Source organism: Nilaparvata lugens, chromosome 2 (assembly GCF_014356525.2).
Source record: "Nilaparvata lugens isolate BPH chromosome 2, ASM1435652v1, whole genome shotgun sequence".
Taxonomy (NCBI): Eukaryota; Metazoa; Arthropoda; class Insecta; order Hemiptera; family Delphacidae; genus Nilaparvata; species Nilaparvata lugens.
Window position 1 is genome coordinate 85892779 of NC_052505.1, and position 27457 is coordinate 85920235.

The 27457-nt window shown below is 35.4% G+C and overlaps 1 protein-coding gene across 2 annotated transcripts in view; it reads right to left on the reverse strand.

The window, feature by feature from the left end:
* The window catches only part of LOC111046304 (protein CEPU-1-like), a 150792-nt gene extending 124886 nt beyond the window's left edge, over nucleotides 1-25906 (reverse strand). For both annotated transcript variants that reach the window (XM_039421975.1, XM_039421973.1), the window contains exon 1: nucleotides 25826-25906. The gene's annotated coding sequence lies outside the window, so the exon portion shown is untranslated. The remainder of the gene's footprint in view (nucleotides 1-25825) is intronic.
* Between the last annotated feature and the right edge of the window lie 1551 nt (nucleotides 25907-27457).

The following is a 27457-nucleotide window of genomic DNA, read 5'->3' on the forward strand; positions in this document are numbered from 1 at the left end:
CTCCCCCAAAACCGAGCACCACAGTATATACAAGGTTTTTGGAAATTTCGCATTTCAAGGATAATATAAAAGGTAAAAGGAGCCTCCTTCATACGCCAATGTTAGAGTAAAAATCAGTCTATAGAATTATTCATCATAGATCAGCTGACAAGTGATTACACAGATGTGTGGAGGAGCCAGTCTATTGCTTTATTTCCATGAGATCTATAGTTTCAATCAGGTACTTGTGGATGAGAATACTGCGTGAGGTCTACTGTTCACAGAACTACTGGTTCATTAGAAAGTACAATATATTGTATGGTAGTTCTCATCATCACTTTCCAGAAGAGAAGAAACTCCATTCTCCCAGAAATCGATGTTTTAATTACTCGAGTATCGAGTATTCTATATTCAAGAATTGACTCCTCTCAAAGTTGACAGGACTTTAAATTGATACCATCAAGTTGTCATAAGCCACAATGTGAAGTATTGTAACTAAACGTGTCTGATCATGTCTTGTCTTGTATTGTCTTGTCTTGTCTTGACTAACTGGTGTGCGCCTAGTGAAGAAATGCTAACAAGCAGCAGAAGTACTAACACAGCAGTCCATAGAAAATGATACATTATTCAATCAACTCCCATAATTATGATAGTATCAACTCACTCATTAAACTCGCAAACAATAAAATGTAATTTTTTTGTCAACTACATGATAGCAACTACACGAAATATAATGATGCATAATACTTACCCTAATTTCACAATTTTTGAAATTTGTTAAACTTTCATCAGTGAGAACATAACCTAGGCCTATTTCTTGGACATGTTATTCAGTATCAAAATTTGGAAATAGAATAGTTTTGGGCGATGCCTGTTAATCTTTCCCAATCATATTTATATGATTTGTAATTGTATCCACAAATGAATGTATAAAATGAATAAATAAATAATATACGACTGTGAACCATGTACTTGAATAGAATACAGAGTGTGAAAACTAATGGATGAATAACTTTATTTGAGGATGAAGGTTATGTTTTTGATGTTGTGAAGGATCCAGGAAATGTTTTAAGCGCCTACTCATTCATTCAAGCGCGAGCCGCCTAATAGGAGGACCAAAGTGAAGCCTAATTGAAGTGGAGCCAATCGACGATTTTGGTTGCAGTAAGTAGATGAATGAATAAGGCGAACAATAAGTTACTTTCAAGCCTGGCGTTCTGCCCGCTTAAAAGCTTCGATCTGGAGCAATAAATTCTAATGTCAACTAAATCATCGACTGCCGCTGAGATAGCGTGCCAATTTTCTTGCAGCCATCGTTTAGCGTTGGGAAGATGACGGTTGCCGCTATGACTTCATCGCTAAAATGATGGGACCCCGCAGTTCTCCTATCGGCGACATTCGAGTATCAGCACCTTTTCTCCGTAATCGTTATTTACTGCACTATAATTTCATGGTCTTACAATTACTTTAATCATATTTTGACCCTTCGAGTGTCATTTATTAAAGCTTATCTAAGTACTGTGTTTAACGCTCGTAGTTTAGAAAGCATAGTTTGAAATGCTTTAGACTCGTATTGAGACATAATCGGATTATTGGCGAGAACTTAACTTCAATCGACTCCAGGATTTATCCATTGGAAATCAATGTCATTAATAATTGAATAATTTCTATTATAAACAAATCATTCTCTACACAGTGACCGTAATTGTGAGACCTTTCAAATTTCAAAACCTTGTAACTTACATGACCTTATACAACCTTCTAGTCTTCATGTTATCTATTCATGTTTTATTCATGAATTTCATGTATTCATCTAGTACATCAATTCATGATTTATTCATGTTATCTAGCTTATGGAAACACACATGAGTCTCAATAAAAAGTACTTGCTATAATACACATTGTAAATGGAAAACAATTATAGAACTGATAGAAGCATCAGTCATTTATTAAGAGAACAGTCACTACAGTATCTTCTCCTAGAATTGAAGGCATACTTTTAATGAATATGTAGACTATTTATCTGGTGAAGCCGTAATATGTTATATATTATGTGGATATCTCTTCTATATATATAAAAGCGAAAAGGCACTCACTCACTCACTCGCAGAACTGAAAATCTACCGGACCAAAAACGTTCAAATTTGGTAGGTATGTTCAGTTGGCCCTTTAGAGGCGCACTAAGAAATCTTTTGGCAATATTTTAACTCTAAGGGTTGTTTTTAAGGGTTTAAAGTTCGTCTTAAAGCATGTATATTCTTCTTTTCCCAATCTCTCAATTATAATTGAAATTCCCATAATCATATGTTACTATACAACTATAATCTAAATAGAGTACCTCTTCGAAACAGTTGTTAACTGGCAACTAAATCAATAATTTTGTCAGGTTGGCATTAAGTTGAGTTGACTTTGTTAAGTTGGCACCAAGTTGAAGATTTAAATGCATTTATCACGGAAAAATTGATTGGGCACTGCTACTTCAATCCTGGGAATATTATATCACTAGCCGTCAGGCTCGCTTCGCTTGCCATATCCGTTTAGCCAGACGTTTAGTCTGGACCCCCGACTGGATTGTCCTAACATATGATAAAAATGCTCAAATGAAAAATGCAGGCGAGCGAAGCGAATGCTGATCTCATTCTTGGACGATCCAGTCGGGGGTCCAGGGGGCGGGCCCCCTGGCTAGACGGATATGGCGAGCGAAGCGAGCCTGACGGCTAGTGATACAATAAAGATGTAAGAGGTAACAAGAGTGTTTCACGAATTTATTATCTATTGAAAGTCGAATACGGTCAAAGTCAATTTTTTTAGTTTATAATATTTAAACGTTGTTTATTAATGGAATCTTATGAATATCGAAAAAAAATTCAGGAAGAAGCTAATATATATTTAAAAGATTTTGGAAGTAGAGTGTTGACAGATTAACAATTTTTTTGAAAGGAGAACAAATCCTGTTTATTTATCTCAATTGAATTCTGTTTTTTTTTAATATTATATAAATGACTTCTGTTAGTGTAAAATAAAAGTGTAGAATAATATTCTGAATTCATAAATAACGTTCATCTTATTATCAGTACTTGAATGGAAGCGACAGCTATTCATATGTCCTCGATCCAGGTATCGAGATCTAGGTATCATACTGTACTGAAACTCAATACAATATCCAGATTTAGCCACACTCACACGCTCCGGCAAAGTGATGGATAATGTCATGATACTAATCTTGTATGTCTTCGTCTTCTCGCAGAAGTTCTAAGTGGAAAGTTCATCGCAGTCAACTTGATGGTATCAATTTAAAGTCCTGTCAACTTTGAGAGGAGTCAATCCTTGAATATAGAATACTCGATACTCAAGTAATTAAAACATCGATTTCTGGGAGAATGGAGTTTCTTCTCTTCTGGAAAGTGATGATGAGAACTACCATACAATATATTGTACTTTCTAATGAACTAGTAGTTCTGTGAACAGTAGACCTCACGCAGTATTCTCATCCACAAGTACCTGATTGAAACTATAGACCTTATGGAAATAATGAAATAGACTGGCTTCTCCACACATCTGTGTAATCACTTGTCAGCTGATTTATGATGAATAATTCTGTAGTCTGATTTTCACTCCAATATTGGCGTATGAAGGAGGCTTTTTTCCTTTTATATTATCCTTGAAATGCGAAATTTCCAAAAACCTTGTATATACGTCGACGCGCAATTAAAAAAGGAACATACCTGTCAAATTTCATGAAAATCTATTACCGAGTTTCACCGTAAATGCGCAACATATAAACATATAAACATTCCAACATTTAAACATTAAGAGAAATGCCAAACCGTCGACTTGGATCTTAGACCTCACTTCGCTTGGTCAATTATTGTTATAACTCAAGAGTCTGGAATAGGCACACTTCAAGTTTAAGGAAAATATTGAGTGGATATTGAATTTTATGACTATCATCCCTGTTATTTATATTATATCAGGTGAATTACTAGGTTTGAATGATCGAATCATTATTGATGATTGAATAGTTTAATTCAGGAGAGTATAAAAAAATGTACTTATATCACTTGAAAATATTCTCCATTGACGGCATTCCTTGAAGTACAAAAGCTATACAGATAAAAGTTATTGGTTCTTATAATCTGAATATTATTACACAATTTGACGTCAATGTAAGATCCAAGCCGAAGATGCTCTACTCGATGGAATACACAGATCTATAGTTTAATTTGAGATTATAATGGATGTAGATACAGTAATTATTACACCATGGGCCATACTTAATCACAGATTGAAGACTTCTTATTCAGTCTATGTTTCAACGTTAAACCACTTGAAGATGTAGTCGCATTTATCCTATCATATTGAGCGAGCAATTTCTGTATATCTGTTTATATTTTCATATTTTTATATATGGTTAACTGGCTATCTGGTTATATGGTTATTTATGTTCAACGGTTCTCGAAAACGGCTCTAACGATTTTCACGAAATTTGGAATATAGTAGGTTTAAGATATCAAAATTCGATTGTACTAGGTCTCAACCCTGGGAAAACACGCTGAAGGACATGAAAAGGATAATTCATCCTTGGAAAAACAGATGATGATTTCGTCGTCTGTCGATAAAAGGAGATGCGTGTGCCAGTGTGGGAGATCAGCTGTGTAATCAATTAGCTTACCGTATCTCGCGAGAAATCTAGAAATTTTAATTGACTCGATCAAAATACAATAATCTGATTTGTTGACATGAGATGGTATATGTCAATATTTGTTATTCATTTGGTATGTAAACAATCTAAATTAGAACTTTTATGCTTTCAAATATTTGGACTGAAAATTTCACCTGAATTCAAGTGTATGGAACATAACCTACTTTTTGGAATATTTATAGTGTATGAATCAAAATTCAGAGAAGAAACAGTTTTGGGCTGTGCCTGTTAGTCCTTCTCCAATCATTTTAAAGTAAAGAATTGAGTTCTGTTTATCAATAAATAAATAACGAGCAAAGCTCGGTGCCCCGATATTTCTATTTAATGTTTCATTCCGAATTTAATCGAACAGCTGATATATCTCTGTTTAAACCAAATGTACCTAGAATGTCATCTGGTTGATTTGAATCTATATGGTGCATGTGGATCTTAGGTTATCCCATACTGATCACTTGCATCTCTTCAAATTCTCTTCGGGATTTCTCTTCAAATCGTTTGTGAATGTAGCAAATAAGCAGGATAGAACCTTTCTAGACTGTTAGCTAGTTTAATGATCAAATGCATGTTAACTGATCCAATAACAATATAAACTGATTACATTTATATACTTGATCAATGATCATTTCAACTGCGGAAGAAGCATTCTCAATAGATCTGTTTGTGAGCTGTACAAGTGAGGGAATTCATTTGAGATTATACAGAGTTCTTGTGAATACCGTCTACTCTCATGCAGTCTTTATTACCTTCTACTAGGTTCACAGACTCGATTGTAGAGTAGTTGTGATGGCTTACTGAGCTGTAATTTGAGACCTAGTTCTCGAGCAGTGAAGTGGGTGAAAACAAAGTACATAGAATAGTCAAGCTCTCTATGAACATTGGATAACACTTTTATTTTTATGGTCCACTTGGATAATGGAGTTGTGTATAGTTTCAGTCAAGGAAGAATAGAACAACCAGGTGATTCCAATTTCTCAATGATCCAAGTAATTCATTCTCAATAGAAGTCGAGAGGTGGATGATAGTGATGCTGACAAAAACCGATAGATTATTGAAGGAGTCAACACCAACTATGTAAGGTGTTATGGGAGTTCTGTGTGGAAAAATAGCGCTTTATCTAGACAGCTCGGAATACAACCGACAACCAGCGGGCGGCTTGAGTCAGCCATTCAATAATACCAGCTCGACTATAAACGTCTCTCGATTGAATTCTGGATTGGATTCGTTCTATTGAATTTCGTTCAGCTACAAAATTGGTTCCGCCATTTGAAGTTGAAAGGAATCGGTCAGCGGAAAGGAATGGTCCAGGGAGGATCAACCCAAGAAGGAAGGAAAAGGCACGGCAGATATCGTCGGCCGATATAATCTCTCAATAAGATTACACGCTAAAAAAGACTCTTTCGATGAGAATAAATACTTCACTATCAAGATCTCATCTGTACAAAAGCAATTCTTCCTTGGACTATGAAATCCTTTTTCCAGGAAGCCTCCAAAGGGATACGCCATTGTCATTGCGATAACTAAGATCATTACTGGCTACAATTCTTCCATCTCTGGCGAACTGAAGAGGTCTGTATCCATTATAATTCACCCTTCCGCTTGAAATCATTGTTACTTTATTACTTTGAGGATCAAAATCGTGGAGCTGAGTTTTCCTGGAAGACTACTAAGGCTCCTTGCGCTGAAATATATTTACTCCCATTCATGCGAATTCATGGTTCATTGATGAATTCTGAGCAATGGAAACTTGGCTACAGAATAAATATAGTATTTTCATTGACATTTATAATTTATCATTGCCTTTTCAATGACAAGGATCAGTTATCATCAAAGAAACAAAGGATTTGGATATATGTTTGATTCATTACTACAATGAGAAAAATTGTTGACAGAGAACAGTTAAGAATTTTGAAGAGGAATTATAATTAGAGGAGAGACAGGAAAATCTGAAGGACGAGAACTTGTTAGGCGTTTTTTCAGGCGTTTTCAGACGAGTCGTCACGGCAGGAAGCTCTCCAATTGGCTGATTATCAGCTGATTCCCGAACGCCTAACCTATCATCCAATCGGAAATCTTCCTGCCCTGCCGACTCGCCGGAAAACACCTGAAGAAGCGCCTAATATGGTCTCGTATTTATATCAGTTAATAACTGGACCATCAGGAGCAATATTTCTCATGCACAGACTATGGCATTTCGATATTCCTCTATTTCTGCTGAACAAGAAACAGCTTTTGATAGAATCTATTCAGTTTTAGCATCTGGTCCAATTTGTAACAATGGTATTATTACTATGTCCCATATTATTTACAAAGAGATTCAAGCAACAATTTCATACTGTAGTGATCTGATTATATAATTTATCTGTATAAAATATTAGTCTTCTGTACGCGATTATGAAGTATTAGCATAGAGAAACAATAGCATAGGTAGATATCCCATGGTATAGGGCGTTTATGTCGCAAATTTTACTGTTATCTCAAGCTGATAGTCCAGGTAGCTCTTTTCTGTGAAGCTTTATGTCGCTGGTAGTCTCTCATATTGTGCCGTTCATACTCTCTTACCCGGTAAAAACAGTAAAAATCGACAATAATCGACAGTAATCGGCTTGAGATAACAGTAAAAGCTGCGACATAAACGCCCTATACCATGGGATATCTACTTATGCTATTTTTTCTCTATGGTATTAGGTATTTCTAGTTATGAAAGTATTTAAGAGTATTAGTTATTTTCCAACATAAGCATACATTTTACACGTAACTTCCTTCCTGGAATGTGACCCAGATTCCTCTCAAGCAACGCTAATTTTGTCATGTAATCCCCAGCTAGGGAAGTAATTAGAGGATTTTCTATTAGAAAGATTCCAATTAGAGTCTTTTCTCGTATACAAGAACACTACCCTGATCTTCCGCAAAATAGTACAGAACAGTGGAACGGCAATCCCCCAACGAAAGAATGTTCGACCATGACATGGAAGGTGCACTTGTGACTAGGTGGAGTGGTGGGGTGTGGGTGGTGGCTGGTAGAATGAGACAGCGGCAGTATGAGAGAGTGGAGAGTGACAGAGAGAGATACACTGAGAAAGTGGAGGCGATCGATACCGCTTGCGCGCAACTATTGTTTTCGCACAAGGCTCCCGGTTTCTACTCGCACTTGACCTACCCCAGTCACATCATATCCTGTCTGCTCCTCATAGCTTGACAATATGTTGAAAAAAGTTGCAAAGTCTCTCCTGACCTTTCAATCTGATGGACTGCTTTGCTTTCGTAATTGATAGGGGCGTTCACAAAGATGATGAAAGCCGACTTTATTTCGTAGAGTCAGGCGGTTTTCTCAGGATGTTTCCGAGTATCCATTGTTCAATATAGTTCTTCCAGCACATACTGATAATATACATCAAAAGTTATTTTTTGATTCATGTATATTTCTAGTTCCAGAAGAATAAAATCAATAAAGTTCTTTTCCAGCGCACATAATTATTATATAGATAGTAACGCCTTGTTTGTGGATATTTTCAATTTTAAAAGTAAAATATCATCAAATTAGCACATTTTATACCTTATAGGATTTGCACTCACATAGTGTCCTCCAACTTGACATGGTACAGTACTTATAAACTTATCATTATTATTACTATCGTATTTAATAGAACTTTCAAGAGAAAAAACACTCACATTTTTTGATGTGGCAACATCAAATAATGTAATAGTGAAAACAAGATGGATAACCAACAACGATTATCATTATTCTTCAATGTATGTGTATCTCCACTTCAGAAAGTATAGTACAAGTTAAGTTACACACAAACTCTTCTGATATAATTATGATCATCACACAATATTTTATCATGCGTCATACTTCATTCATTACCGAGAAAGATGGACTGCTGAAAACCCTGAAGCATTGAGATCGCTTACAGCATACAGTAGACTCAGTAAGTTGTATCATAAAGTAAGTTAATAGTAAGTAAAAGTAAAATTAGTTCTGTCATCTCTGGTTGTATGGTTCAGCTCGATGTTATAAAATGGAAGTCTGTTGAAGACAGCTTCAATCAATCTCAAAATTGGTTGGAGAACTACTAATAATGATGATGATGATGATGAAGATGATGATGAAGATGATGATGAAGATGATGATGAAGATGATGATGAAGATGATGATGAAGATGATGATGAAGATGATGATGAAGATGATGATGATGATGATGATGATGATGATGATGATGATGATGATGGAGCAGCTAAGATGAGTTTCTCTTGAGAAGTAAATTGCGAAGAATCGAAAAAGGAACAAGATTCACAAAAACTATCAGATGATACTTGAGTGAACTGAAAAATCAAAGCTGTATTACAGATATTCAACGAGATTCTTGAATATAAAATATTCCTCTTTGATTTGAAGGTTCAGAGAGTGAGTATGGATGGGCGACATAGAATGGTAAACTTGCCATTTAGCAGTTGATTATAACATGAATCATCATAATCCATTGTTGATATCATTGATTAATTTGATTACACAGGACGATGCCAAACAAAAGTCAACAATAACAAATCATAAACTCAGTTTTTTCTTAATGATTACAGTATCTTGTTCTAATTTTTGATGATGTTCTAGTATCGTTCAATGATATATATTTCAGGTTTCATATTTATCCCATAGCTCACGATGAAATCCATGAAGAAAAACCCAGAAAAACACAAAATTACATCTTGGCATAGAATCTAAATTCGACAGCTTGAACTCTAGATTGGAGAAGGTACCGATTGAATGGAGATATAGGTACAAACTACTGAAAATGTGACGTTCCACTTCAATCGATAACAACTATGCTGAGAAATATCACATGATAACCATATATGACAATCGTGAATTTCTTGTATTAAAAATTAATGCTGACCTGTCAATATGTTACCGTGCTTTTGAAACTCTAGACAGCCACTAACAGTGATAGATGATTCACGTGTCACATGAGTTGCCACCGACATTTTCAAGGATCTATTAATGCAATTTATTCTCTCTATGTTCTTGTTGTTACGTCAGCCATTCATGTGTCACATAAATGTCACAAGGAGCCCGGTGATAAACAAGTCACAGTGACGGCATTCCGGTTGTTGGAATGTTATTTTTCTGTTTATTCGGTGGAGACGACACTATCGATCTAGATGTTCGACTGTTATTTAACCGAGAGTTGGTGGGTGCGTGTTGGAGGGGGGGACATTTGCATTCATCCGACTTACCAACGCTATAACCACATTTCAAGCCGATTTGCGATTGAAATTCGCATATAAGTGAATTGGGTCCTCTGGACCGGATATGGCTCCCGGCTGCAGTTCAGTCCAGTGGGATACTGCCCACTGGTCGGCTCCATGCCTAGACCTATTACTAATTTAGTAATGTGACCAACGTCGCTCGGCTGCCAGCCAACCACTGAACTGAACAGAATTAAATTGCAATATGTATTCCCAATCAGCATTTACCCGACCTCAATCCACCGTGAATATGAATGCCGTCGATAACATTAACATGAACACTATAGTTTACACTCGGTATTTTGCAAGTTTTCGAAATTGATACCTGCTGACAATACCTGCTGGCAAATATTTGGCCGGCTATGATTAGACACAAGGCTTTTCCAATATCCGCGCCGTGGAAAAGTTTACATTAAGCCTCTGGTAGCTCTTGTTTCAACTCACGATAACACAGAAGTGTCACATAACCTACCTACATAATAGAACACTAGATTAATAAAAACAATATAAAATCTTGAAGTACCCTTTATTTAGAAAAAAATTAAAATAGTTCAACAACTGTTTTTTTAAATAAAGGGTACTTCAAGATTTTTATATTGTTTTTATCAATTCATTAAGAGTAGCTCATGTGAGTGAAGTTTTTTCATAAAACACTAGAATATTGTTAATATTATAAAAAATCACAAATTTATTAAAATGTTAAAAACATGCTTCAACACCCATGGTGTCATTTTCAGTTTGTTTGTAACTTTCTGATGAATGCGTAGTATTGTTAGACGATAATTTAGTATTTTTTTGTGGGTACTTATCACTTTATCTCTCCAAAAACACTATCTAACATCTAACTACATTTTGACTGTTGTATAAGAAATTAGAATTGGAACCGTTTTGGGCTTAATCCTGAGGTACTTTCGTAGCAGTTGTATTATGTTAAATGATTGGATAAATAGATAAATAAATGAATAAAACACTGTTTTATTCATGTTGGTAACGTTTTGGGCCTAAGCCTGTGGTACTTTCCTGGAAGTTGTGAATTGATAGATGATTGAATAAACAATAAAGAGATAAACAAATGAATAAAACACTGTTTTATCAATGACGATTGGTTAGTTCCAAGAATTTCAACTGAGATCCGAGCCTGACATTTGGAGCTCTAACATTGATTGCTGCAAAGTCTTGTTGTTTACCTTCCCTGATGGTTGAGTTGCAAAACCAATAACAGTATGTTTTACAAGTGATAGAATTTTGCTCTTTATTGACTGATTGGGGAATAACTAGGGTAGTGCTACTGTTGGTGAGATGTTGTGATATCTATCAATAATAAGAACATTAAAGTTGTCTGAAATATCACCAATTTCACTAAATTAGTGATATTTTGACTAACTGATATTTCACTAATCATCAATAATTATTGATATTTCTGACAACATCCCAATGTTTTCATCGTAATATTCATGCTTTACATTCTAAAACCACAAAAATCGTACGGTACAAACATCAATATGAGACTGGTAAATTATGGATTCTTTATTGATTCAGTTCTACTCTATTTTAGTCACTATATTATAACATTTTCGATTCTATTATAAATAAATAAATAAAACAATAACCGTCTGTGACCAATGATTCACATATTTTCAGTTGCAGTTGATTCATTGGTTTTGCAATGCAATCATCAGCTAAGAAGATGGTTTGTGGAACCAACAAACCAATTAAATGAAATTATAACTGCAATACTCATAACAATATAGTGAGAGTTTTCACGTTACAATGCACTGAGCCAATTCCCCATCACGGTAAAACTTCATGAATGGCATTCGATAATATCTAATATATAATCTGGCAGCGATGATGGAATTCGATATCAACAGCGAGATTTTTGCCGTGCAGTGTTGGCAGAGCTAAAAATTAATTGATGAAAAGAATAATCAATAGCGGCTGGCGTTGTAGCGGAATCTGTGTGGAGCCGCTCTTTTCGAGCTGCTACCTGCTGGCAAATATTTGGCCGGCTATGATTAGACACAAGGCTTTTCCAATATCCGCGCCGTGGAAAAGTTTACATTAAGCCTCTGGTAGCTCTTGTTTCAGCAGGGTTCGAGCTTCGATATCGGAAAACTTGCTTTAAGCCTGCGCGATAATATTATAATACCCTGGTTTACTCTATGCTGCTGGCTCTGCCTTATCGATCACACACTGCAGTCCTGCTTCTATTCACTGCTGTTACCGATTTACACGGACAGGTGCACACCATCGCGTCACTCCAAGCATAAATAGCTTGTAGCTTCTCGACTCAAAGCTCCTCTGTCACCTCTTACCAACTCATCAATGATGAAACGCCTCGTACTCTCACATGGTATACTCTATCCACAATTATTATATTGTTTGATATGGAGTACGTTATGTACTCAAAATTCTTGCAATGCCAGATTGCAGAGCAAACATCCAGTTAATGATTCATCCTTATTGCAAAATTTTTGAAATACTTAATACTGTGATCTTCTTAAGAATTATTTCTCGTAATATGCTCAGTTTTTTTTAAATTGTAGTGGCCAAGCTATTATGTCCAAGATTATAAGATGATATTGAACAATATATTGATTAAAACTCAAAAATTTTGAATGATTCGGGAAACCTTTAAATCATTTTCAACTATTCAAGAAACCATCAAATCATTTTCATGATTATGGAAACCCTCAGATCAATCTGTGACCCCCTATGCTGGTATAGTGTTCAATATTATCCGTTAAAAATTGAATTCGGACATAATATAACCACTGGAATTTAATTTTTTGGTAGGGGTAGGGGAGTGACTTCCTCCTTGATCGAGGCTATCATGATTAGAGTATTCTTTCGTGATTATTCTACAGAGTGATTTTTTAGTCCTGTTACACTATTTTGAGTGTGTGGTAATTAATTTCTCATGAAGGGAAATTTTATTTTGTCGCACAAAGCTGGTAGCTCAACTCACACACGACAGTGCTTGTTGATTATATTCAAGAGGTTCAACATTCTGTGTTAATCTCAGTCGTCTTATGAACATTTGTTACCATATAACATGAATATTATAGTGAATATAGTCAAAGCGTGGATGTTTTGAGGATAAGTCATAGAGAAAATATAGCGTAAGAAGATATCCCACGATATAGGTCGTTTATGCTCCAAATTTCAAGCCGATTACTGTCTACTACTGTCAATAATATTACTGTTTTTATTGGGCTGATTGGCGTAAGGACGGCATGTGAGACTACCAGCGTCACATAGCTTCACGAAAAACAACAACTAGGACTATCGACTTGAGTTAAAAGTGAAATTTGCAATATAAACGCCCTATATTTTTTGCTATCTTTTTTCTATGATATTGTTAAATGATCCCCAGTAACTGATAAATGAGTAATAAAATATATTCCTTCAGTATTTAACAACACTATACATTTCTATTACAACTGATTTTCGTTTTTTCAATTGATTAAAAACTGGGTGACAGGACTGAAAAATCACCCACTATCGCAAGAATAATCTTTCTGATGAAAAACACAATTCAAAGTTGAATAGGGTTTCAAGCTTTGCACTGATAACTTCTTCTACACTTCTATTGAGTCCTCATCTGTATTTCCAGATTCGTATTGGAGATATCCCGCCACTTCGTACGCCCGGAAAAAGATAAGTTAGACAGATTATATGCTACATCAACTGTGAATTCTTCGGAGACATAATCAATTTGGTAAACTATATTGTACTGTGCTTCTTGCCAGAGCCAATGATCATTTCCATCGAATTGCCACTAATTGAAAATCCAATTTCGTATTTGAGCAAATACTTAACGATGTCGTAATCAACTTTTTCCCAAGAGTAGGGTGAAAACGACACAGCAAATCCACTCGTGACAAGGGCGTATAAAAAACTGGCGAATCACAGTCTAAGAACAGCTTAGTCGGCTGATAGGGATCAGCTCCATTCTCCCATGGGTTCACCTTCCTCCTATTCTGTTGCAGCGGGATAATGTCAATAAGGAATAAGAGGCTCACTCGCTTCTGTTTATCGCAATTCACATGTTGTGATCACATCTGCACATTCACTCACAAGAATTGTTGTAGATGAACGTTCACATTGGAATCTCTCACATGCATTGGAATGGTACTGGTTGATGGTAGCAACAATAAATTATTGGAGAAGCAGTGGATGGAATAGTTGATAATGGGAGAAAATTGCATGATAGAGAGGAATTATGTTTTGGGATACGTTTTTAACCTTTAAGGTTTATTCAATTCCATTATTTGAATGAAATTATTTGAAAGAGGAAGAAATTAGAGAGTAATTGAAATCACATCTTTTACTAGTTAATCTCATTCTAATCGATTATGTCAATTGGAATCAGATTATTTTCTGTTCATACAATCTGTTCATTCCGAACTTGTGTTTAGGATACAAAATGATGGAGATAGATCATCTCCATCCGTTCTACTGGACTTAAATATGAAAATGTTAGGATGTAATTCGGTTTTATTGAGATTGCGGTAGGCAATTATTGCGGTTGTTACTTTTAAACAATTGCAGATGAACTTCTTTCAATACGAGTACATGTCATACTCAATTTTCTCTGCTCCTCAACCAATATACAATAGCCTCTTGTAGTCTGTGATTCACATGAAATAGATCTGTTATGGAGAACAAAATTGGAAGTTTAATAGACATAGATCTGTAATGTACTACAATGATTGGAAGTAAAATAGGAAATCGGCTGGCACATTCAACAACCTGAGGAGCTCAATAATCGTCCATTCATCAATTCATAGTTGCATTAGTGATACAATGATTCGTTCCCTATGCATTTTTAGATGAATAGCACTGATAGCTTATTATGAATGAGTTCAAATCTTGCTAGGAAATTATATTATCAGCACTTAAAATGTTGTCATACACTGACAATAAAATTGGTGACGGTTAAATTGAGTGAAATGAGCAAAAACAAGAAAATAGGAAAAGTTGGAACTATATTAAATTAAATGTTTGAGAATCGATTTTGCCCTGAGCATTGAAACGTAACAACGAGTCAATTTATTAATGGAAAAATAAGGAAGTAAATAAGTTGTCACCGTCTCATAATCCAATTTGAAACGACATTAAATCAACATTATTTCTCAGTTCATATTTTCTTCTGTTACAGCCTCTTATTGGTGTTCATGAATAATTTATCTTCATCCCTCTTCTTTCGAGCTCTACCCTGATAATTCAAAATTACGAAGTAAGTTTCAATTATTATGGAATAATTTGTCTCTTTGACGTCTTCTTATCAAAAAAGAATTACAGAAAATATCTTAGAATAACAAACCGGATGATCTATTTTCTCAGAGATTTGAAAATTATGACTTTTTAGATGAAAAATAACGAGATCTGTCAGTCTTTTCCCTATTTGACAGTGAGAATGATCAGCTCTTATTATTTATAAGGTTGAACTACGCGTGAGAATTAAAAGGGAAAACTTTAGAAGAGCAATTGAGTAATGACAATCAGAAGATATTGTTGTTTGAGATCTGAATTCTTCAAAAAACTTTAATACTGTACTTTTATACTCAATGAATATCAAGAGCTATATTAAAGCTCATCAAATGAAATATTCTATTAGTTGAAATAAAAATAGGGATCATTTTTTGATGGAAGGAAACGATACCTCGCTGTGTTCGGTGCATACTGTGGAAAAATTCAGGTTTAGAAGATAAAATCTATATTTACGAGTTTTCCAACATTCCAAAATCAATGCCCGAACGTTCAGTTATTTTGAGATTTTTTCTGTAATATTGGTGACTGTACAAATAATAATCATTCCATTGGTAACGGTTGTTAGTTTTTTCGTGGAATGTTTCAGACTTTCCGTAACAACGCCGAATAATGCTATTGGAGAAGTTGAACTGAATGAAATGGAATTTCATTATAGATACTAGCATTCAACAAGATTTGAGGAAGCCATAGAAAAAAGATCGATATTCATAAAATTAAATTATCGTAGACTGACATCGAATGGATTCAGGCAATGACAATTTCAGTTAACGTGAAAAAATCACCGGGAAATGTGGATTGGAATCGAGGGCTATCAATATTCTCCATAAAACTCTTTCTATTACTGCTCACACAATGTTGTGATGCTTGATCAAAAGTAGTTTTCCAATCATGAACAATCCAGTTTTCTAAATTCATTTCGATTGTTGAATTGTTGCAAATGGTTGCAATACATAATACACAACAGTTACAGCAACATCATTCAATGTGTTCTCATCAAACTTCATTGGCTTGTGAATGAGATAAATTGAATTTCGACAATATAGTCAGTAAGTGATGAAGCTGTGCTGCAGAATTCATTTTCAACCATCCTATTCACTTTTTCAACCTACAGTAAACTTATGGAATACGATGTGGAAAATTGTTGTTTGGAACGTCAACATATTTATTGAAAATTCGCAAAAAAGTAGCTATCATGATCTACTCGACATGCACAGATTCTTCACGTTTTACGCTGTTTAAATAACCAGGCTAACAGTATGAATGAGAATTCTTATTATTATCAATTATTAGGAATACTGTAAACCACATGAAAATTCAATTATTCTGTAGAATCCATTGTAATAATATTATTTTATTCATTACTTGATGAAATAGAGAATCTACAACAATGCTTTTGCATATTATGCTTTCGGCTATGTCTAATTCGGTGATATACAGTGATAGAGTTCAAGTAATGCTTGAAAGTCATACAATTTTGAAATATGATTATCTAGTTAAGTGAATATCTCAAGGAAGAACTAGGAATACCCCCTTTTCAAGACTATTGCTGTCCTACGAGTGTTATACTAATGTACTGTACTATTTAATGTCTTTTTCATTCTCATTATCATATTCTTTATTCTTATCCAAGAAAATGTAACGTTCATTCAGTTTCAATCCTCCATTGTTAATAGGATAATACTAATAATACTCTTTACTTGGATTAATCACAATGATTTTTCCGAAACTGGTTTCTCCAGTTTTCATAATAATGTGTGAGATAGGAGTGAACAGATCTATTCCTCTTTATCAGCTTAAAGAACTGGATAGCCTATTTGCTTGTTTCAGCAAAAAATTCTATCAAAGTAATAACATACTCGTAAAGTACTTTCTGAAATACGATAATCCATTGAAATGAGCTGGATTCACAGTCGGTAATGCATTAAACCAAGAATTGTTTGATGAATTTTATTGATTAAATATTTCCAGTATATATAGTCTCTATTATTTGGTCTGGAAATGTTCGTGATAATAATTCGTAGCAGTGAGAACATAACTTGGGATTTTAGACTTAACTCCAAATATGGCTTTATTTAGAAATGATGCAAGTTATAATAATAACAATTAGGATTTGAGAGAGAAAATAGATTAATGCTTATTATAATGAAAGTTATGATAACAATTGTAATTTGAGGAATATTTGATTCTCATAGTTGGAATATTCAAGTAGCCTATTTGTATTTCAGTTTGTAATATATATAACGTGTACTTTGTATGAAAAGTATCAATATAATTGTATCAAGATCAAGTGACTTTTGTCAATGCAATTTTGTCTCTGACAATAAAACATTCTTGAAATTGTTTTGTTTGAATCCTGTTGATTATCTTCAAATACTTGAATTGGTTTACTATTTCTGATTTTTCAATTGAATTCAATAAACGAAAAATGGAGGATTTTGCTCCTTTGGAATCTGTTCGGCAACCAAACTTCAATACAATTCCAGTATTCAGGCTGAGCTTTCAGCCATCTCCGTTTTCCAATCATGAGGGGTTCGCCAAATCATAATGGAAATCCGGGATGGTACTTAGTGGAGGGAAGATTGAAGACCCGTTCCCATTTGAAATGGAGGTCCCATTGTCAAATTTATCTTCCTCTAGCACTCATCTACTTGACGTCCTCCAATACCATCCCGGGCTTTATGTTCTTTCCCTTTATAATTTCCCATCGATTTTCCATATTCGTCTTCAATTCCCAAGACGCACGGAGAAAAAATGAGGCAATTAGAGTTCAGGTCACGGAAAAGGCACTCTTGTCGATTTTCCGGCCAGAACTATTAGTGAGGAGGACAGGACGGTAAAAATTTTCATATTCATCGCATGACTGCAAGCAAACATTGTTCCTCGTTTCCGCTCATCTGAATAGCTAACGTGGCGCGCAGAACTCTCCTCTCCACTATCGCAGAGCGGCTTGGCGCGGCGTGGCGCACTTCACTCCGACCAACCAACATCAACACCATCCTCATTAAAAACGTTTTGCAAAAACGCGACGGCCCTCGTAGTGTCTGTTCATGACAACCTGCCACATTATGATGCTGCAATTGGCGCACCAAATTCGGTGTCGCATCACTAACGTAAATGCTGTAGCTGAAAATTTGATTCATTATTCATTTGCAAATGGAAATGTACCTTTTACTTTCCAAGGCAAGAAAGTTCTCAAATATAATTCACCCATTCATCCAAATAATACAACATATCGTATGCTATAGATAAATTTATCCTACAGGAGGAAAACATGTTTTGTTATTAAAATCCATTCAAAAAATGTATTGTTTCATTCTTCATGCATTGAATGCAAATAATACAACATATCGTACACTATAGATAAATTTATCCTACAGGAGAAAGACATGTTTTATTATTAAAATCCATTCAAAAAAAGTAATGTTTCATGATATTGAAGATCTCATGAATTGTTCCTGTGTGACGTCATAATCTTTGTCATCATTGTCATTTATCATTGATCATTGTCATCATCTCCACATAGATGAGTCTACAAACTTTTTTTGACGAAAATTGAACTTGAACGTTTTACAGTAGAAACACAACCTATGTTTTGTACATTTTATCAGTTTATCAAAATTTGGGAATGGAATAGATTTGGGCCAAGCCTGTTCTTCCTTCCCAATCATATTTATATGATTTGTGATTCTGTCCACGAATGAATAAATAAAAAAAAAAATTAAAAAATCAGTTACAATGGATGTCACGCAATACTTGTATATCAAAACTATGACTGGTTCAGAGATGATATAATTATAGGCAACTTTAGTTTTGGTTAATTTGAATTGTAGCCTACACTTATCAATATCATACAGTATTTATAATTCTCAGGAATTTTCTAAGAAACCATTCCGCATGAACAGTGGAAAACGACATCCTTCCTCATTTACAGCTGGAGTTATATCCTTCAATAACTGTATTGATGTTCGAAATAGTGATTAAAACCAGCGTTTAAAAGTGATTCAACCAGTATAAACTTTGATAATTTGAAGAAATTGATCAATTTATAAATTTCCTACTTTATAGATATTTTAGACTCAAAATTGGACAAAAACCATGAAGTGTGAACATAACCTATTTTCTGGGGCAATTTGTATCTGAATTTGGGGAAGAAACAGTTTGGGTTTTGAGCCTGTTGTTCCTTTCCCAATCATTCATAGTTAAGAATGATATTATATAAGTAAATAAATTGATAAACATTATCCAACAGATCAATACAATGTACTAATTAATTATTTATTGAACAAATGCCAGCAAATCTCTGAATCTCAATCTTATTCAATTGGACAATCGAGTCCAGAATGCAAAATAACATTAGAATATTGTATTGCGCAACAGAGCAAAAGAGTAACCAGAGTGTGGAATTAGTGAAAAACGATGGAACAATGTTATCGCAGAAGAACTCGTCAATCTGGAGAGTGAGGTTGTCGCTGGGAGCAAGAAGAAAAGTAAGTACCGGAACTCTCTCGGAGACGGTACATCGAGACAGTGATCTTACAACTCCAACTTCAACGTATCACTTCCTCCGTGAAGGCAATATACGTTTCCCGAGCCCGACCCACTCACACTCTCTCACACTGACATAGACAAATACACACACACACCAACAGTTCGACAAATGCTCCAAGCTGCTCTGCAGCAGTCTCCTTGTTACTGTCTAATTACAACGAACTACTTGGTCGTTCTCCATCACTTAACAAAGCCAGTGATCTCAGCTTAAGGGTTTCTCAATATCACAGAAAGGTTGAGCAACAGCTCCCTTTCTGTTCTTTGCCGTACATGATAATGAGTTGATTGTTTGACAACGAAGTGAACTAAATAAACCAGTTTAGATCAATCATCTGAGTTGACCATAATGAGTTGATGGTTTGACAAAACCTACTGAACTAAATTGACTAGTTTAGATGAATCATCTGAGTTGACCATAATGAGTTGATGGTTTGACAGCCTAGTGAACTAAATGAACCAGTTAAGATCAATCATCTGAGTTGACCATAATGAGTTGATGGTTTGACAGCCTAGTGAACTAAATGAACCAGTTTAGATCAATCATCTGAGTTGATCATAATGAGTTGATGGTTTGACAAAACCTAGTGAACTAAATTAACCATTTTAGATAATTATCATCAGGCTACTTAAATACAGATTCTTTGACGTCCGTTTTTTGCCGTCCTTATAGATCCTACCAGATTGAACGGAGCTTGTGTTTATCAGTACACATCATGTGTTTGGCAACTCATGTTCAATCTTATTGAATTTATTAGAACAACAAAAAACGTTGTGTGTGTAAGGCTAGTTACAATCAGTGAATTGAATCTTCAATGTGATACCCGGTTTCACCAAGCTCGGCCAAGACATTTGAACTTGGTCAAATAAGGTACAATAATTGGTCAATCGGAACATATGATTCCTATGACGATGGCTACAATGAACACTTGTAAAGCGTACTAGGCTTGACTATGTTCAATAATGTCTTGACCGAGCTTGTTGAAACGAGGCATAAGTGCTTACATTTGTTGCAACAGAATATGTCATGAATTTTTTTAGAGTATTTCATGAAAGTGAGTGAAGATATGATAAAATCAATTAAACTTCCACAATTAACGTTAAAAGAGAGATATTTCTACTGGTACAAATGTATTGAAAATTATGAATAGGTTATTGTTTGAATTTCAGGGTATTATTTTCAAAGTGAGATAAGAAGGTTTCACTTCATTCAGTATCCTGAAACATTTTTCATCGGTGAACAAAATCTAAAGCTACGTACAGACTTGAACGCCACGAACACGCGCATCCCACTCTCTCCTGGTTATAACTGTATTTGTACAGAAACAGTAAGGTACAGATATATAATAGAGGTCAGCTGATGAAGAGTGAAATACGCGTATAATGGCGCTCAAGTATGTACACAGCTTTATAGAGTAACTCATTATGGGTCAAAATAACAATAACCATAGACGAATTTGAATCTGAAGAAAACCAAATTAATGGTGGTCAGGAAAGCCTTGAATAGACAAATTCAGACAAACCTAATGGTGGACGGTACAGTCATAGAGAGGGTCCATAAGTATAGATATCTGGGGACGTGGGTAGAGGAAAGTGGGGATTCGACGGGAGAGATAAGAAAAAGGATTGTGATGGCCAGATCGACATTTGTAAAAATGAAAAAATTGTTCACGAGCCGGGACATAAATATAGAATTGAAAATGAGGATGTTACGCTGTTACGTGTTTTCCACTCTCTTGTATGGGATGGAATCATGGACCCTCAAAAAGAGCCATATGGATAAGTTGGAAGCCTTTGAGATGTGGTGCTACCGCAGGATGTGGCGGATTCCATGGACGGATAGAGTCACGAACATGGAAGTTCTAGGGAGAATGAAGAAACAATGTGAAATTGTTTACACCATAAAAAAGAGAGAACTCCTGTATCTTGGACATCTTATGAGAAGCCACAAATATATAACTCTCCAGAATATAGTCCAAGGAAAAATCAGCGGAAAAAGGAGTGTTGGAAGGCGACGTGTTTCCTGGCTTGAAAATTTGAGGGATTGGTTTGACTGCAGCAGCAAAGACTTGTTTCGAGCGGCAGTGAATGAGATCCGGATTGCTGTGCTGATAGCGAACCTCCGATAGGAGACGCACTAGAAGAAGAAGAAGATAGACGAATTATGTTTGCAACAAATAAAGAATATAGTATATGTTGTACTAACATTATCTTTTTTCCATGAAATAACTGATTTGTTATCAGCTCTATGAAAAAATCGCTGGGTATCGTGATTGTTCTTTCAAATCAAATCTAATAGTTTTTTTATTTGTTTTTGAGCAAATGCTCATACAAAAAGGAGTTGCTATCCTAATCAGATACATAATACATTCTCGATTAACAGAAGACCCTTGTAAACCTTTGTTTAGAAAACTAAAAATACTGACGGCACCATCTCTTTTTGTTCTTGAGTGACTGCTGTATTTAAAAGGTTACCTGCATGAAATGCAAACAAATAACTATATTCACAATTATAACACACGTCAGAATACATTGTTACATAGAAGTCAATGCAATTTACAACTAACTCTGAATAGTTTTCATGAATTCGGTAAGAAAATTTACAACTTATTGCCGACGGGAGTCAGAGCATTGAATATGACCAGTTTTGAAAGATTCATGACAGATGTTGTGTGAGCTTTGTGAGTTCAGCGTAAAGGAGTTCCTAGAATGTTTGACACTTGATAACGCACCTATAGATGTATGGAATATTATTGTTGTTGTCCTGTTTGTATTATTATTGTTGCTGTGTTGAAAAAAGTTACCATACTTATTAATTTATTGATGAATGTGACAAATTGTGAATGTATTTGACCTTGTTATACAAATTTTGTTTTGTAATGACAATAAACGGTTTTGATTGATTTCATTGATTGAATCACGATATCCAGGGATTAATAAATTCAATTATGCACTTGGTTGGCTATACTTTGATTATGAGTGACTTCATTCTCTGTTCAAAGCACTTGAAATAAATTACGGAAAGAGTGGGAAATATAGGCTCAAAGAAGTACGATAAGTAGAAGAGAACTCTGTGAAAGAGGTCACAAAAAAGACACGCTGAACTGGTTAAATTGAACCAATGATACGAGAAAACGGAAAAATTCAATTCTCATTTTCTCTACATGAATGATCACCACTGATTGGATGGCGAGAGCATTCAAAGTGGTATTAGCAAACGTCCACAATTGATCCCTCGGCCGCTACAATGGAAAATTTATATAGTCCAATCGAAAATATGCTCTCGAAGAAGAACGGCATGGAATCGAATTCATTTGAATAATATGGCGGTATTTAAACAGCTCAACACAGTTGGGTCGTCAGCTGGAGAAGGAGAAGAAATGACGGAATAAATATAAGAAGAGAAAAAACGTCCAGGCTTTCTTTAACGAGGGTGATTTGAGTCATGCAACGATATGGAAATTCGGTTCAACGATTCGTCCGTTATGACGGCGGCGGGAGAGAATGCTATCACAGTTAGTTTGGAGGAGGAGAGGGGGAAGAGCCAGTTGAAGAACGACTCTGAATCGTCGGGTGAAAAGAGAGGAAAGAGCCTTTAGTAGGAGTTCGTGACTCAAGTCTTAATGGGGCGCTGCTAGAAAGAGAGACTGTTCTCAGGAAAGAATGATGGAAAGCGTGCCAGTATAGTACAGGGTGAGTGCCACATGCAGACGAGTATTGAGAATAAAAGAAGCTCTTGGAAAGTGCGCAGTTCTCTTTGGCCAGCTGCTAACCTCTCTAAACTCCCCCCTCTCCTACCACTCACTCACCCCTCTCAGGCACAAATCGGCCACCAACAATTTCGGCAACTTCGATTCGTCTAATAGGTTTCCTGCCCGACACGTTCCATAAAGCCCGCTTCCACAACGTGAATAGCACAATCTCCGCGAGCTTCAGGCTCACGGATTACATCTAATTACATTTTTTATTGTAAATAGAGCACTGGAGACTCGAAGACACTGGTCGTATACTCAATCATGTAGCATTGGATCATGAAAATACTGTATTTGTACTGTTCTATAAATTGGGTCGATTCAATAACAAAGTGACTTATTTGATTCTGGTACAGTATTACAGAACCTATAGAACTAATAGATCTATATATCTATAAGTACCTAGACAGAAATGATAATATTCGAGTCAACTGTATAATCCTATCTGCTGTATAGGTACTTATCTGTGTTTTACCTAGAATTGATGAGTAGTTGCTAGTCGGTCGATTTTGGTTTTTATTCAATTGATCCATTAAAGGTCTAGCTATTCATAAAACATTCTTTCCAGCACTCAATGATGAAAGTTCATGACTAGGCATTAAATACAATTAAATGAGACAACCAATACTCGTAATAGTAGAGTCTCAAGCTTAAAAAAATATCATACCTATAGAACCTCAAAACAATCATTTTTTTCAAAGGAAAATTAACATGAAAGTGTCATATCATTTATGAAATCACGTTTCGACTAAAAAGTGTAAGACATTCCTAATTGAGAAAAAAATATTATCAAATAGTTCAATCATACAAAGGATTACTATTACTATAATCATAATATTATCATTATTCTATTTCAGACACGACTTGTTCGAAATAGTACTATCAAAATACTTAAACGATTCTCAGATAGATTTGTTAGTGGGTTCTTGATGAGTGGTGCACTCAGTTACTCAGGTAAGCATGCTTCACTATAAACAAGTCCTTATGACAAAATCAGTTTTGTTGGGTTTTTATTGCAGGAACGAAATATCAATCAACATCATTACTCTCATAGAATCGGTCTCCTATGTAATTGGACATAGCGGCATGACCAGCTTCCAAGAATAGGTCATTGGATGACTGTTGAACATAGAGCAAAGAAATCGCTTGAACGAAATTTCAATTAACTTCACGATTCGCATAGATTTTGGTTTCTTATGTCATTGGACATAGTGGCATGACCAGCTTTCAAGAGTAGGTCATTGCTGGTTGACTGTTGAACAAGAAAGACTGTGACGTTGCCGACTGTGGTTGTGGTTGTGATTGTGATTGTGGTGGGTTGTGAGTTATCTGCCGCCAGCTCTCACGCCCAATCTTGCCAGCCACTCGTGACCTGATGGCCGAGATAGATGCGTGTAATAAACGCAAGATGGATGGCCCTAATAGGAGCATCTGTCCGACCGAATTTCGCCCCAAACAGAAGAAAGAAAGTGGATGAAAAAGAAGGAGAAAAAGATGAAGAGGGAAGAAGAAGAATAAGAAGAAAGTGGTGGAGAAGGAGGAAGAGGAGGAGGAGAAGAAGAAGGAGGAAGAGATGCAAAAGGAGTAGAAGGATAAGATTGATTGATTGAGTACTTCATGTAGATTACAATATATACTGGCTTATACACTTATATACAATAGCTTACAATACAGCAAAATTATAGTGATGAATTTACATAATATAGACTAAGAAAATAATTATTGAACTGTATATGATATGAAAAAGCAAATTGTAATATAATAACTATAGATAATAATTATATTGTTATGCATCTACATAAATTGGCGGAGCTTTAGACATATCAATGTCCATTCTTTGGAAAGAATATTAAAAATATCCTCCCCAATAATTCTCTACCAAAAGAAGAAGAAAGAGAAAAAGGAGGAGGAGAAGGAGGAGGAAGATGAGGAGGAGGATAAGAAGAAATAGAACAAGAAGAAGGAGAAGAAGAAGAAAAAGAGGATGAAGAAGGAGAGGATAAAGAAGATGATGAAGAGGAAGAAAAAGAAGAAGGAGGAGGAGGAGGGGGAGGAGTAGGCGGAAGAGGTGTAGGAGCAGGATGAGGAGGAAGGGGAGGTTGAGGAGGAGGAGGAGGAGGAGAAGGAGGAGGAGGAGGAGGAGGAGGAGGAGGAGGAAGAGGAGGAGGAGGAGGAGGAGGAGAAGGAGAAGGAGAAGGAGGAGGAGGAAGAGGAGGAGGAGTTTAGATAGAAATAGAATAAGAAGGATGAGGAGAAGATGGAAAAGAGGATGAAGAACGAGAGGAAGAAGAACTAGATGAAGTGGTGAATGGAGAGACTCACTCACCGCTGGTTTTGTGTTGAGGTCGATATCGCCGTTATTTCTTTCCAGTCATGACGCTTGCTGATCGATGCTCCCACCCGTCGCCTGCAAAAGAACAAGATCATTCAGCTTCCACTCTCCACTCCACTCATCACCAGAAGAATGCTTATAAATTTTGCTTGACTTCAAACCAAGGTTTCTCAAATTTAGTCTAATTGTTGTTTATGTAAAATATTACTACTTAACAATGTAGTACAATACGAATTAAAATTTATAGCACCCTTTCAATATTATTTATTTTAACACAACATGTTTGGAATTCTTCAGAGCCAAGTGAATGTACACTTGAAAATCTATTATTTATTCGTGGACAGAATCACAAATCATATAAATATGATTAGGAAGGAACAACAGGCTTGGCCCAAATCTATTCCATTCTCAAATTCTTATAAATAATTAATAAAAATGTTCAAAAAGTAGGTTATGTTTCTACTGTTAAACATACAAGTTCAATTTTCGTCCAAAAATATATATAAGCTAAATATTTTGAATTCAGAGAAATTAAAACACCAAACTATATTTAAATATAACACTTAATTATCATTTCATATTGAATTGATCAAGTTATTTCATAAAATTTTGAACCCAAAAATACACACAACTTCTCTCACTAAGCACAGCTGTTGAACTTAAAATAACTCTAAAGTTTGGATTCTCATCCAACCCGAGTTTGTACTCGAACTGCACTGTGTGATTTATAAACGAACCAACTTGTGTATTGTATTAGCAAAGGTTGAGGAACTAATATGCATTCTTCAGCTGCTGCATTAAAGCCGTTTCAATTATTCACAACAATTATTCTAGTGTAGCTGAATTTTATGGAGTCGGATCTATTTTACATCCAATGTGACTATACTATAAATAGAGACTCGAAATACTTCTCATATAAACACTTTCATATGCTTTTATCCTCAACATTATATGAGGAAATTCCACGACAGATAAACTATGGAACCAAAACAATATTTCTCATGTATTTTACTTTGACTGTGGTCGGAGACAAGATTGTAGACAACAGGTATGATTACAAATACGAATTTACAACCAATATTGAATGTATTGTAATGAAATTAATATATTCTGAAATATATACAATCAAGTTCTTCCCACGAAGTTGGTGAGTCAATTATCGTTTGAAATGCCAGAGATGAGAACACAGTTTATTTCCCAATAAGTGAGCCTGAAACAAAGTTCAAGTAATCAAATTTTCAAAGACACTCCCAATGAAGAACATATTTCCGAATAGAATCGCTCTGACATTTCATTTCATTACATTTTAATTATTTATTTCTCGAAATAGTTAAACACTACAATTTACCAATATTAATCAAAATAAGCTCACATACTGAGTTTATTAGGAAAGCTCTTTAAGTTTGGTTTGAAAATCATCTTATCTTTTCATTCATTGTTGCTAAATTTCTAAGTTAATCTGAACTCAAGGAACAACATCTTCACTACAGGGATTAGGTTTATTGATTAACCTGTTCCGGTACCCATCTCTTTTTTGGCCTCCCTACATCTCTTTTTCCAGTAGGTCTATAGTTTTGGACTTCAAGCGGCATTCTTCAGATGGCATTCTATCCAAATGACTGCACC